Source organism: Copidosoma floridanum, unplaced genomic scaffold, assembly GCF_036245765.1.
Source record: "Copidosoma floridanum isolate Cflo_tuat_1 unplaced genomic scaffold, Cflo_Japanese_pri ptg000008l, whole genome shotgun sequence".
NCBI lineage: Eukaryota > Metazoa > Arthropoda > Insecta > Hymenoptera > Encyrtidae > Copidosoma > Copidosoma floridanum.
This window is the reverse complement of record NW_028321885.1, coordinates 11348808-11363429: the sequence shown is the minus strand read 5'-3', so window position 1 is coordinate 11363429 and position 14622 is coordinate 11348808. Positions and strand designations below refer to the sequence as shown.

At 31.5% G+C, this 14622-nt stretch overlaps 1 protein-coding gene across 3 annotated transcripts in view; it reads right to left on the bottom strand.

Moving 5' to 3' along the window:
• The window catches only part of osa (trithorax group protein osa), a 528215-nt gene that overhangs the window by 320488 nt on the left and 193105 nt on the right, over positions 1–14622 (bottom strand). The window lies entirely within an intron of this gene.

The following is a 14622-nucleotide window of genomic DNA, read 5'->3' as shown; positions in this document are numbered from 1 at the left end:
TACTATAAATCTTTAAATAATAAAAAACAATGATAAGATTTATGTATTAAAATTTTTTGTTAATAATTATTTTACAAAATGTACAGTCCATATAATTGAACTTCAGGAAAGTAGTCTACCTCATACACACGTTCAATAACTCTTCATCCTGTTGAAAAAATATTATGCTTGAACCAATTAATACACTTAGTTCTGCTGAGATTTCTTCGAGTAATTTAAAACTTCAAAAACTAGTCGTTAAACACATGATTCATGGTTCTCTTACGGTTCATTTCTTTTAGTCCTCGTATGGTTCATTATTTTCAAAAATATACGTTAAATTTTCTGAGACCTTTAACAAACGTACTACATCAAGTCACGCGGGAGCGCGACGAGGTAAGTTTGAGTAAGCAGACGAAGCCTCAGCGACCGCGCTACTATTTACTTCAGATTTGCATACTCGAATTTTCAAATACTGAAAAATAAGTATTTTGGCCAGTATGCCTGAAGTATTTTGGTTTAATTAAGTCTCTTTAATCCTAGTCCACAACTTTACCAAAAATTATAGGTCAAAAAGTCGTTAGAACAACAAAAATGAGACATCTGTATCTCGAAATGGCTTTTTTCAGGCTGAGTGTCCGAGAAATGGTCTTATCGTTAAGTTAGCTGCAAGCCAAATTTTTCCTGTGTATAGTTGGAATAAGCGTGTTCTTAAAATCAAGCAGAGCTGCCAACAGTGTGATATTAGCTACAGGTACTTTCTAATTTCACAAATTCACAGTAGATGATAGCATGCGGTGTTGGGAGTTCTCAGCGGCTAAGGTGGTAGAGCGCTTGCTTTCCACCTGGAGAGCTCGGGTTCGAGACTCCGTTCCGTCACTTCCTCCCGGGTAATTAGGTGGTGTTTTAATATGAATTAATCACTAGAATATCATATAAATAGGCTACTGGTGTATAGCATTCACCGTGGCATGCAGATGTGCAGTATATAGAAAGATGCAATGATGCCTCAGAAAAGGGAGGTGGTGGATACGACTCACTCATAGTAAAATAATCCCCTAAATGATCAAGAAATAATACAAATAACGCGATATATGTGGCAAATCGAGGTCAAATGTGTATGTGTGCCCTTATAAGCATGTAAAATGTACCCAGCCATTCAAACAACGACTGACAAGATGAGGTGTTGGTAAGGTAGGACACCTACCGTGGGAAAATTTTGACAACGCAAAAAATTTAAATATCAAGAATACTTCAATATCCTATTTATGCTAACCCTGAATTTCGTGTGCCTTAAATGGAAACACATTAATTTCAGTATCTAAATTAAAATTCGATATAAATTAATTACTAGTAATAAATTTTATTATTCTTTTAGTATACTTTTTTTGGCAATTTAAAATGAATCGTGTAACACAGCTGTAATAGTATCAACATAATCTGATCGATTAGATTGAAAACTCTAATTATTTCCCAGAGTGCCCTAAATAACAAGCTGTAAACCTAAGCCTCATTTGATTTAGCGATTTGGATAGTAAATAATCATACATTAATAATCAATTTTTTAAGTACTAGTAAAATAGAAAATGATTAAGAAAAATAATTCTTTTAGTAACTTAGATACCACTTTTACGATTTTCGTACGTATTTTCGTAATAAATAATTTTTTACTGTGAGAAAACCTGTGAGGTATTAAATAACTGTAATTTAGCAAATTTGGATTTTATCATTACATAAAAAAATAATGATTAAAGGTAATCAACTAAATAACAAATTTAGAATTTTTGAAGTTTATAATTACTAAGTATTTTATCTAAAAAATTTGTTGGAAGAAGTAATTAAATTTATGTAGTAAGCATAAAGAAAAATTGCTAAGAATAATATGATAAAGTAGTTTAATAAAAAAAAGAAAAAGAAAAGAGCATCTTAGATAAAAATCTTAAGACTGCATTTTTTAAGACAATTTATTTTATTTGGTGAATCAAGAAACTGTTTCTAAAAATTAACTGCATTCAAATATACTTGAAACATCTTTGAATGAGCAAATTTTAGTAGAAATTTAGTGGGACTGTTGTAGATCACCATAGCTATGTTTTACAAACTTCGTTTCTATCCAGTATTTTCTAATATGAGCAACATTTAATAGTATTAAGTTTTTTAAATTACACATTTAAAAATGGTATTTTCCTGAAAAGTTATGACATCCCCTTAAAAATAGTTTTTTACAAATCTTAAATGTTAGGTAAGTTTGATGTATTGAGTTCATATTTCGTAAGGAATTTCAGAACCTATATACACACTGGCAGTGAATAGTATTCTTCCTAATGAATCTGTATCCTTAACAAGTTCTGAAATCAAGACATAAAAACGGTCAAGTTTTTTTTTGCGCAGCATACATTTTGTATGACATTCGTAGTATGATACTGTTTAGTACTCGTACTTTAACAAAATCAAACTAAGTAATATTGCCTTTTGCCCAAATATTTTTATATATTTTCTACATAGCAAGGCATAATTGTATTTGATATGAGGTTTGCATGAAGTACTAGTCAAAAGTCAATATTACTTAGTTTGATTTTGTTAAAGTACGAGTACTAAAGAGTATTATACTCCGAATGTCATACAAAATGTATGCTGCGCAAAAAAAAAACTTGACCGTTTTTATATCTTGATGTCAGAACTTGTTAAGGATACAGATTCATTAGGAAGAATACTATTCACTGCCAGGGTGTATATAGGTTCAGAAATTCCTTACGAAATATGAACTCAATACTTTAAACTTACCTAACATTTAAGGTTTGTGAAAAACTATTTTTAAGGGGTTTTAAAATACATTCTAAAAAAACGATTACTCACGATGTAAAAAAAACAAATAAGACATATATTATGATATATACGTTTGCAAAACTGGGACAAAAGCTTAAGATTTAGTAGATAATTGAATGATTTTACCATTGGATCTCCATTGATGAAATGTAAATGTTATATTAACGTTGAATGTACTGCGTGAAATATGTTTGTGATTATATTTATAGAGGTAGCGACTGAGTTTACATTAAAATTCAAAAATTAGGAGAAGGAAAAGAAATATTTGACATAATTAACAGTGACGTTAATGCTAAATATCTAGGTCTGAGGGTAGCAGCCAAGAGGTTGCAAGAATTTCTAATTTGTGGTAGAAGTCGTACAGTTGTAAATTCAGCTGTTTACCTTAAAAACGAGGAAAAAAATGTCTTTGAGGAAAATAATTCTAAAAGTGTAAAAAAAAGCTAACAAACGCAGTTAACAGCTTGGTTTAAACTGAATAAACATGGTGACTTTGCAAAATCCATAAGGTATGTGATCATTTCAGAATACTACATTTATAGTAATAAATCGAAAAATGTACAAAAGGAGAAGAAATGTAATAAAAAATACTGCCATTGGTAAATTAAACATTAGTTCTCCAAAATATTATGAAAAATTGTTTTTTAAACTTACATTAAATAAAATAACTGGTTCGACAACGTTTACGAATATTAGAACATATAAAGAAAAAACGTATGAAACGTTTGAAGATATTGCACTTGCTATGCGTTTCATAGATTATTATAAGAAAATAGATGGCATTTTTAAAGAAGCATTTGCGGTTATGTTTTCATATCAGCTAGGACAATTTTTTGCTTGGTTTTTAATTTTTAGAAATTATTCCAGGTCATAAAATATGTAATGAATTGAAAGAGTTTTCCTCGAAGGATTTTTCTGATAATACAAATAATTAGGCTCTTTTATGTGTTAACCAAATGTGAGAAGTAAAAGATAAATATTCTGAATGCTTCAATTTGCCAACAACAAAAAAATTGAGTGAAAAATGATCTAGATAAAACAATATTTTTGGTAAAAAAAAAAAAATTAGTTCGTCAGTGGCTCTCGTGATAGCAGGTAATTATTATAAAAAAATAATGACTCTTTTGGTGATGCTATCAAAATCGTTTATTGCTGTGAACAACGTTTCGGCCCGTACAGTAAACCACGTTACAAGGCCCTCATCAGGTACAATTTTCGAAACAACAATTATAAAAATATAAAAATATGAAACAATAATATTTCAAGTCAACAATACTTTACAAGAAAATTGCACAATAATGAACACTCACATAGCCACGACAATAGCGACTATAGGTATCACGATGGATGGTAGATCGAAAAATACGCAGTTCTTAAGTTCCGATCGTGCTTATATACTATCGGTCAGTGTAAGTGTGTCACTGTACATGAGTATGTTTAAGTCGCACAACGCTACAGCCACCCTGCCCCAGTACAAGTCAACGAACTCGCATATTTAAATTACAGTAAATCTGTTGCTATATGTGTGTTCGGTTATAAAATTTTTGTGACATAATTTTAAATTTTGTGTGTCATACATTCTGTTGATATTATTTCGGTAACTATGTATGTATAACATCTCTAAAAAAAGTCGCTTGAACCTATTAGTTTCCGTGTCAAGAATTTTTACTTTATCAAAATTAAAAGAATGATTCGTTTTAGCAATATGGTCAGCCAATGCACACTTTTCTCTACGATGCTTACAATCATTCATGTGTTCATTTATTCTGGTTTTCAAGCGCCTGGAGGATTGACCTATGTAGCAACTATCGCAATCATTACATAAAATTCTATATACAGCGTTACATCTTACTGTGTGTTTGGTTCGATCTTTGCCTAACCGAATGAATTTCGAGAACTTGTCAATACATTTAAAAATTACGTTAATATTATTTTTATATAGATATCTCTTAATTATAGAGTCAAAGACTTGGAAGTAAGGTAATATCATAAGACCCCTATTGTTAGAGACCACTCGATTTAAAGGTGTATTCATAGACAATATTGTCAGTCTTTTTTTGATATATTTGTTAATAAAATTTAATGGATATTAATTATTCAATGAAAATTTTTTTGAAATGTCTAAATTTTCCTTATGAAATTTCCTATACGATAATTTGATACTACAATCGACTAGGGTATAAACAATGGCTATTTTTTGCGATAAGGGGTGATGGGAGTTATAATTTAAATAACGTCCAGAGTGGGTTGGTTTTCTGTACCAGTTGGTTATTATGGAACCGTCACTTTCAACTATGAGTCTTAAATCTAGAAAACTGATCTCATTATCAACGGGGGTCTCAACAGTGATCTGCAAGTGTCTGTCATAATTGTTAAAAACTGTTAATGTTTCCTCGATGAAATTATTCGGCTTGCAAATCAAGATATCGTCGACATAACGTGCATAAAAGGGAACAAAAAAACTCAGTTTTTTGAGGCAATCCTCCTCCAGACATCTCAACGCCAGGTTACACAAGACTGGACTCACTGGACTTCCCATAGCTGATCCAAAAATTTGTTTGTAGAATTTATTATTAAATTGAAATACGGTAGAATTAAGGATTAAGCTAACGCCTTCACAAAACTCAGGGCCTTGTAACGTGGTTTACTGTACGGGCCGAAACGTTGTTCACAGCAATAAACGATTTTGATAGCATCACCAAAAGAATCATTATTTCTTCATAATAATTATCTGCTATCACGAGAGCCACTGACGAACTAATTTGACGTTTAGTTGAAAATTCACGTCTTTGGATGTATCAACAACTGTTGTCCTTGACAACTTGAGGAAGCCGCACGATGAGTGACACCGGCGCAACCCTTCCCCGCCTTGTCTCAACGATAAAACCACGAATGGATCTCAAGGTATCTGTCATTTTACGCCAGATCAAGCATCAATTCGGAGGTGACATCTATACACTCTTTTTAAAGTTTTTTAAGGTACACAGATGTTTACGAATAGCTAGACTACATTGTAAGTTTTTAGTTAAATGTAGATATTACAATTTGTTACCTACACATATTCAAAATGGATTATCGTCTTTTGAAAATCTTGCATTCAAGAGTAGATACGCAAATCAAAAAAATAAAGAAATTATTGCTAGATTTAGTAAATCGATCCTAAATATTTAAATATTTGATTTCAACACACATAAAAGATTTTTAGTAAACTCAATATCAATAATTGAAAAAACATTAATACATAGGAATATTGAGCATAACATCATATTACAATTTGGAAACTTTGTATTTTTCAAACTAAAAATTGAATTGCAAGCTTTAGAACGAAAACTTAAAAAGAAATGGAAAAATTTATATGACATAAAGTATAACAGTTTTAAAAGTCCTTCTTTGGAAACACGCGTTGACGATACGTCTGAGGGTCAATGATCGTTTAGCCAAACAGCGTCTCCCTCTTCTGTAGCCAACAAAAACAATGATTTAAAGTGGCTGTTCAATATTTCTAATGTTACTATACCAGAAGAAGTCCATAATATTTTGAAAATGGGAAAAACTTTTAATTTTACGACTAATATAAATACACAATCAAAGTTTGAATTTTTTTAATTATTAGAAACAAGCTTACATTTCGTACCTATTGTTACTGATAAAATTAGAACGAATTTGTCAAAAATGTTTGACAAATTTCTGAAATCTACTAAAGCACAGTAATTTCATAATCAAAAAATAATAAATGATATTAACAAAACTGCTCTATTTTTGAAACACAACAAAGAATTATTAGTAACTAAAGTAGACAAAGGTAATGCCATTGTTGTTCTAGACAGAAGAGAATATATTAATAGTAAAGAAGAACAGCTAAATAACAATAAATATTACACAGAGTTATCAAAAAATCCATTGAATGAACTGATTAAATCTGTAACTACTTTTGTAAAGCGTTGGTGCAACTCTGGAATTTTTGAGGATTGCGAGTTCGACATACGATCGTCCGAAATAAGCAAAAATGATTTATCGAAGTGTTATGGTTTGGTTAAGGTACACAAGGCTGGAAATCCCATACATATTATAGTTTCTGCTGTTCATTCTCCTACTTATAATTTATCAAAATTCTTTACAAAATTTTTAAATGATAACATTCCAAAACCAAATTCATACATAAAAAACAGTTTTCATACAAAAGAAAAATTGAATTCTTTTATAATACCACAACATCACACAGTAAATAGTTTAGATATTGTTAGCTTATTTACCAACACAAGTGAAAATATTATTTTGAAAATCTATAAAAAATAACTGGAAGTATTTAAGAAATAAAATAAATCTTTCCAGTCAAGAGTTTTGTGAAGAAGTTAGCTTAATTCTTAATTCTACCGTATTTCAATTTAATAATAAATTCTACAAACAAATGTTTGGATCAGCTATGGGAAGTCCAGTAAGTCCAGTCTTGTGTAATCTGGCGTTGAGATGTCTGGAGGAGGATTTCCTCAAAAAACTGAGTTTTTTTGTTTCCTTTTATGCACGTTATGTCAACGATATCTTGATATGCGCGCCCAATAATTTCATCGAGAAAACATTAACAGTTTTTAACAATTATGACAGACACTTGCAGTTCACTGTTGAGACCCCCGTTGATAATGAGATCAGTGTTCTAGATTTAAGACTCATAGTTAAAAGTGACGGTTCCATAATAACCAACTGGTACAGAAAACCAACCCACTCTGGACGTTATTTAAATAATAACTCCCATCACCCCTTATCGCAAAAAATAGCCATTGTTTATACCCTAGTCGATTATAGTATCAAATTATCGTATAGCAAATTTCATAAGGAAAATTTAGATATTTCAAAAAAATTTTCATTGAATAATCAATATCCGTTAAATTTTATTAACAAATATATCAAAAAAAGACTGACAATATTGTCTATAAATACACCTTTAAATCGAGTGGTCTCTAACAATAGGGGTCTCATGATATTACCTTACTTCCAAGGCTTTGACTCTATAATCAAGAGATATCTATATAAAAATAATATTAACGTAATTTTTAAATGTATTGACAAGTTCTCGAAATTTATTCGGTTAGGCAAAGATCGAACCAAACACACAGTAAGATGTAACGCTGTATATAGAATTTTATGTAATGATTGCGATAGTTGCTACATAGGTCAATCCTCCAGGCGCTTGAAAACCAGAATAAATGAACACATGAATGATTGTAAGCATCGTAGAGAAAAGTCTGCATTGGCTGACAATATTGCTGAAACGAATCATTCTTTTAATTTTGATGAAGTAAAAATTCTTGACACGGAAACTAATAGGTTCAAGCGACTTTTTTCAGAGATGCTATACATACATAGTTACAAAAATAATATCAACAGAATGTATGACACACAAAATTTGAAATTATGTTACAAAAATTTTACAACCGAACACACATAGAGCAACAGATTTACTGTAATTTAAATATGCGAGTTCGTTGACTTGTACTGGGGCAGGGTGGCTGTAGCGTTGTGCGACTTAAATATACTCATGTACAGTGACACACTTACACTGACCGATAGTATATAAGCACGATCGGAACTTAAGAACTGCGTATTTTTCGATCTACCATCCATCGTGATACCTATAGTCGCTATTGTCGTGGCTATGTGAGTGTTCATTATTGTGCGATTTTCTTGTAAAGTATTTTTGACTTGAAATATTATTGTTTAATATTTTTATATTTTTATAATTGTTGTTTAGAAAGTTGAACCTGATGAGGACCTAGTAACGTGGTTTACTGTACGGGCCGAAACGTTGTTCACAGCAATAAACGATTTTGATAGTATCACCAAGAGAGTCATTATTTCTTCATAAAAAAAAAAAATGATTAACAATGTATGTATACATGTTAATAGAAAGTGACTTATGCGCACTTTACGTGCTTCTAAAACATATAATCAATAATATGGTATAATTATGCGGATGTCCGCATAATTCCACTTTTGTCCTTATAATTACCGTCACATACATGTGATTGTCCGTTCAAGTCACCTCTACATAAACATATAAATAAAAGTTTGAATAATCACCAGAAAAAAATTTTCAATTTTATTTGTAAACGAAAGGATATTTTCTTTATAGACAGTCCAGGAGAGTCCAGAAAAACTTATTTTGTAAAAAACGTTGATTTATTATTTTATACCTTAAGATTAAGAAATTCTGGCAATGGCCTGGACTGACATAGCATTATTTTGCTCCAAAAAAAAAAAATGACACGTTATAGAACTGTGAGACATTCTCCAGGTCTTAATAATATAAAGAGTGTCGTTTTAGAACTAAAGTCATATGAAAAAAAAAAAAAAAATTAGGAGTAGTTAATTCAATTGTTTGGGATAAGACGTTATTAATCCAGGATCATATAGTTGAATTACACTTTTTAAATAATATGATTAATGTGCTTATTGAAAATCTTATAAGAAGTCACCAGCAGACCATTAGCAATTCCCTATAGGTGGTGTAAAAATTTACTAAACATTTTATTCATGTGAATTGGGATGATCATTTTATTTGAGATAATGGAGAAACGTAACGAATTTTTAACGAAAATTTCTACCTATTGTGTAGGGCATTTGGAGGTTTTTAAAAACTAAGACCTAACTATAATAAGGGAAAACATTATCTGATTATGTAGGGGGTCTGTGTCTGTGGGGGCCTATGGATGGGTTTATCTAAAAGTTATGCAAGGCAGTAGGAGGCTCTTGGGTTTTTCCAAAAATTGTGGTGATCGAGGGGGCTTCTAGGGTTTTTTAAGAACTGTGATGGGTCGATAGGGAATTGCCTCTATTAAATTACCAAGCGGTATGACATGTCCCAGAATTTGAAGACTATCTTTAGATTTTAATACCATTGAAACAGCATTTTTAGAACGGGAATCTGACAAAAAAAATTGACAGAAGTGGATATTATTTTATGGAATGAAGCGTCAATGATTCCAAAGAAAGCTTTAAAAATAGTTGATTGAACGTTAAAAAATTTTCGTGATAATGATTTACATTTTTGTGAAGAAACAACAATATAAAACAGAGATTGTAAACAAATTTTACTGACTATCAATCTCACCATCGCATAATAAATATTTGCGTATAAGTGCAAGTATCAGTCGTATTCGTCTACGGCTAAGATTACTGGCAGGCTTTACTGGAAAGTTTAGCTAGTGGTCGAGAACGAAGCTAATTCGTTTCCACTCTTTTTGTCCTATAATTCTTTTTCTTTTTTTACCTCTATTTATTAGAGCCAAGTATAAATTCAACGCTTGTAGCAAAATCATAATTTGTGCCGTAGTATACACAGATCATTCCATCTTTGATTGATTAACCATGAATTGATGGAAAAATTCAGAAAATTAAAGATAGGAAAGTAAACAGAAGAAGCAATCGAGGAGGTGACAGAAAAATTTAAAAAGATGAATAATTGGTGAACTAGTGCGGAGGCATAGTGGCAAACAAGAGAAAAGTGAAGAGGAGAAGGTTAAAATAGAAAGCTAGAAAAAAGCATTGAAAGCCTGAAGTAATACGAGACAAGGAGTGTAATATAATATGTAATTAAGGGTATTAAAGTTCAGTATCTGAAGTTTTATGTAGGCAGTTAAATGTAGAAAGAGGAATACTTTTATTTATAGTGTCAGGCATACAGAAAATCAAGTGGTATTTCTGGCGAAGTGATCAAAACTATTGGTCTCTTGGCTTCTGTATCTTTTTTTTGTCAACTTGTTGATACATGTCGATAACTAATTTTATGATTTTTAAAAAAGAAAAATAGGTTATTTGCTTTCTTTCTATAGTTTTTGCTTTCTTTTCTTTTTAGGTCTGATGGTGTTGTTTCTTTATCTGTCATCTACTTTATCAAACACATACACATACATGAACACTTGCATCCTCAACTGTTTTGAGCTGGCTAGAGGCAAAGAGGAAGAGAAAGAGGGAGATAGCATGTGTGTTCAACACATTTACGCCACAATACTGTGAAATTTCTTATATTATATATGTATATGCAGACGTTAAGACAGTAACTAAATTGACATTAGACTATTAAGATACTAGTGCCAAGTACACTCTATTGTCACGGTGGCGTGACGAATTCTTTAAGTCTAAGCTTGCGCTTAATAACTTGGGACTTAGGTGGGAAATAACACTGGGCACGTAGGTGGGACGCAGGAGTAGAGTACTGCTGAATTACACGGTTAGGTATTCGAAAAGGGCGTATGAATGTTTTCGAGTGAAGGGAATCAAATTGCAATGCTCGAAGCGGTTGTTGTGCTGTATTCTAATGCACTGGCACGCGACGAGCCTAGGGGTGAACACTACAAGGAAAGGCGTTTTGAAGACGTCTCGTTCGCAATCTAGAAGCTACCAGTACCGCCACGAGTTTTGTTATTGTTGTAAAGTTTACGTTAAGGGCAATTTTTAATTCAGTTTGCGACCTATCTAGGAGCCACAAATACTATCACGAGTAAAGGTACTTGTTCTTGAGTTTACCTACGGAACAACTGACTATTTAACCACGACATCTAGAAGATACAAATACTGTCACGAGTAATGATGTGCATGTTTGATGTTATGCTCACGCCCGAAAGAAAAAAAAAATAAAGTTAAAAAGGTTTGCTAAATTTTAAACACTTATATTTGATTTTAACCTCTGCCTTTTTACCCCATTTATTTTTTTGTTTAACCTCCGGCACTCTTACAAATATTTTACTTCCATACAATTTTATATTTTTTAAGTTTGGCTTTACTCCCATCATACTTTCATATGGAGCTTTCTTTTCAAAAGTATTTTCTAAGGTTATGTTTTTCAAGTAAACTGTCGTTTTAACTACTTCTGGCCAAAGTTTTTTCTCTAATTTTCTGTCAGATAACAGACACTTCGATGTATCCATTACTGATCGATTGTGTCTTTCTGCAGTTCCATTTAACTCATGCACATATGGAGGGCATGGATCTATTACAATACCTTTGTGCTTTGCTAATTTATTAAATACTTTTGTTTAGGAATTCTTTCCCATCATTACACCTCAACCTTTTTACTCTTTTCCCGGTCAAGTTTTCTAATTTATTTATATAATCTACTAAACAATCATAAGATTTTTAAGACACAACTTTCTCTACGTCTACGGTTACGAAATTTAATATTATGCATTTTATTTTGAATGCAAGTACCATACTTCAAATAATCATTCTCTAAATTATCAGGTAGACCTTTCACTAACTTTCCTTTACACAAAATATTTAAATAATCAAAATAAACATGGCCTAGCATTCTATGATATTTTTTTTTACTCATGTTACATGTCACATCGTATGCCAGTTTTTTATCTACTGTGCTAAAAATCTTGTACATATCATTTATTAAATACATCGATATTCTCTTTTTCCACTAACTATAATAACTGTCATCAAAAATTGACAACATAAATTTAATATCGTCCGTCATCTTGTCTTCTTCTTTTTCACTTTTGACTACTTTTCATATACACAGTACGTTTTTTAAAATTTTCAAAACACTTTTTCTCACGTAGTCTGTCTTCCTTTTTTAACTCAAAATTTGCACTGTTCCTCTCTTTTGAAATTTTCTCATAGTTGATCTGTTGAGTTCTTTCTTTTCCTCGTATATTTCCCATTTACCTATACTCGACCATTGCATTTACACTTCTTTTCACAAAACACGTGCCAAACTTCCTCTCTTACAGAGCTTTTTAATCCTTTTGCATCTCAATAAATTTTCCACTAAAACACATATGGAATCCATCACTGCACATGTTTTATACTTATCTTTTAAATACTCCACATATTTTTTATCTGTTTTTGATTTTACACTCCCACTTACAAATGATTGTCACGTGCCTTCGAAGAGACACGTGAATAACAAAAAAAGTAAAAAAGAACTAAGCAGGCAACTCAAACCACGGACTGCTACCATGTTAAAAATAAATGAGCCTGGCAAAATAAATGCTTAATAACATCTTCTATAATATACTTGAATTTATTAATGTTAACACTCCATGTATAACATGAGGCATCTTTCCACAGCAACGGTTATCTATACGCTAAATATACGTATCATCATCAAACATGTATCAATCACGCAACTCAAGAGCTTCTACACATGCTCAATGCCTAGCGTCTCAGCGCCGTGCGCGTAATTTCAAATTTACTTATATTTCAACAATAAAAATAATAATAGTAATAATAATAATAATAATAATAATAATAATAATAATAATAATAATACTGACAATCATAATAATAATAAAAATAATAATAATAATAAAAAAAATAATAATAATAATGATAATAACAATGATAGTAATAATAACATTAAAGATAATAGTTGTAACAGTAAAAACAATGATAAAGATCATAGTACTGCTTCTGCAGCGAGTTCACATAATTAGGTTCACGGGTAGTTTTGGATTACTGGGTTATTGGGAGTCAGGTCAGGGCTATAACTTCTCCGTTTTTCTTTACATTTAAGAAAGTAAAAAAATTTAACCAGATTATAAATTAGGCTATTGCAGATGGTTTATAAATCTGTTATTGCGAGTGTAAAAAGAGTGTAACTTGGTAAATCATACTTCCGTAAAAAGGAATTGTAAAAATCAGATAATTTCTTGACAGTTAACAAAGTTGCACTGCTTAGTTTACCGTAGTTAACACTTCTGTGTGTTATCTAATTCTGTTGCCAGCTATGGGTGTAGCATGTATAGATTATTTTGTATCTTAACTATATGTAATAATTCTGGCATTTAATATTATTTTCGTTTGATGTTAATCTATATGTATGAACTCTATGTTATTATGACATTATATCTTAGTGTAGCTGTTCCAAGTTAAACTTATGCATTTACTGTTTTTTTCTGAAAACGTTTTTAGTTATTTACATATGAAATAATATTATTTTTCTATGTTTGGTCAGCATAGGCCAGCATGCATGTGCATGAATCATAGCAGTTCATTGTGCTGCAGCTACTAGCAAACTTGCAAGTTATTCACCTTTCTTCAGATGCACGTTGGTCCTTGCTCAAAATGATTTCGAATCAATATGGGAAATTCCGAAGGTATGAGAGGGAAAAAAACTATGAATTGATGTATTAACGATAGTTTACTGACATTATAGCATGAAGATGTTTAAATATAAATATTTAATAATATTTACATCTTGTCTGCATCACATAGACGATTTAATTCTCATACCTATATGACGCGTACATTCTACGCACTATCCCCTTTCTATAATTTGCCCTATCACTCTCTTTTTTAATTTTCTGTTCTGTTTCTGTACAAAGAATCCTTGTCTGCCACTCCATCTGCACTGTACAATCAATGTCTTTTTTTTTCGCACTTTTATACAGGAAAACATCGTATTTTGCGTCAAGCCCCTTTTTTTATAGTTTGCTTTTAAAGCTACCACTACTGTTCTAAGTAGTAGTGCATGCTTTAGAGTTTACGCGGGGTGAAAGTTATGTTCTAATTTGCGACCGATCTAGAGGCTGCCACTAGTACCACGAATACTGGTGCATGGTAAAGTTTACGCAAAAAACAAGGTGTATTTTAGTTCACGACAAATCTTAAGGCTACCACTACCGTCATGAGTAATGGTGCATGCCCTGGAAGTTATATTAACGTTGGAAAAGAGAAAAGTTTAAAAGCTCATTATTTTTGAGCAAACTTACTGTCATTTTTTGAATATTGACATTGTATACCCAAAGAACCATCAAAAGGTGTCCGAAGCAAAAATTAAGCCGTACTCGTGGAGGACCGTTTGGTAACAGAAGT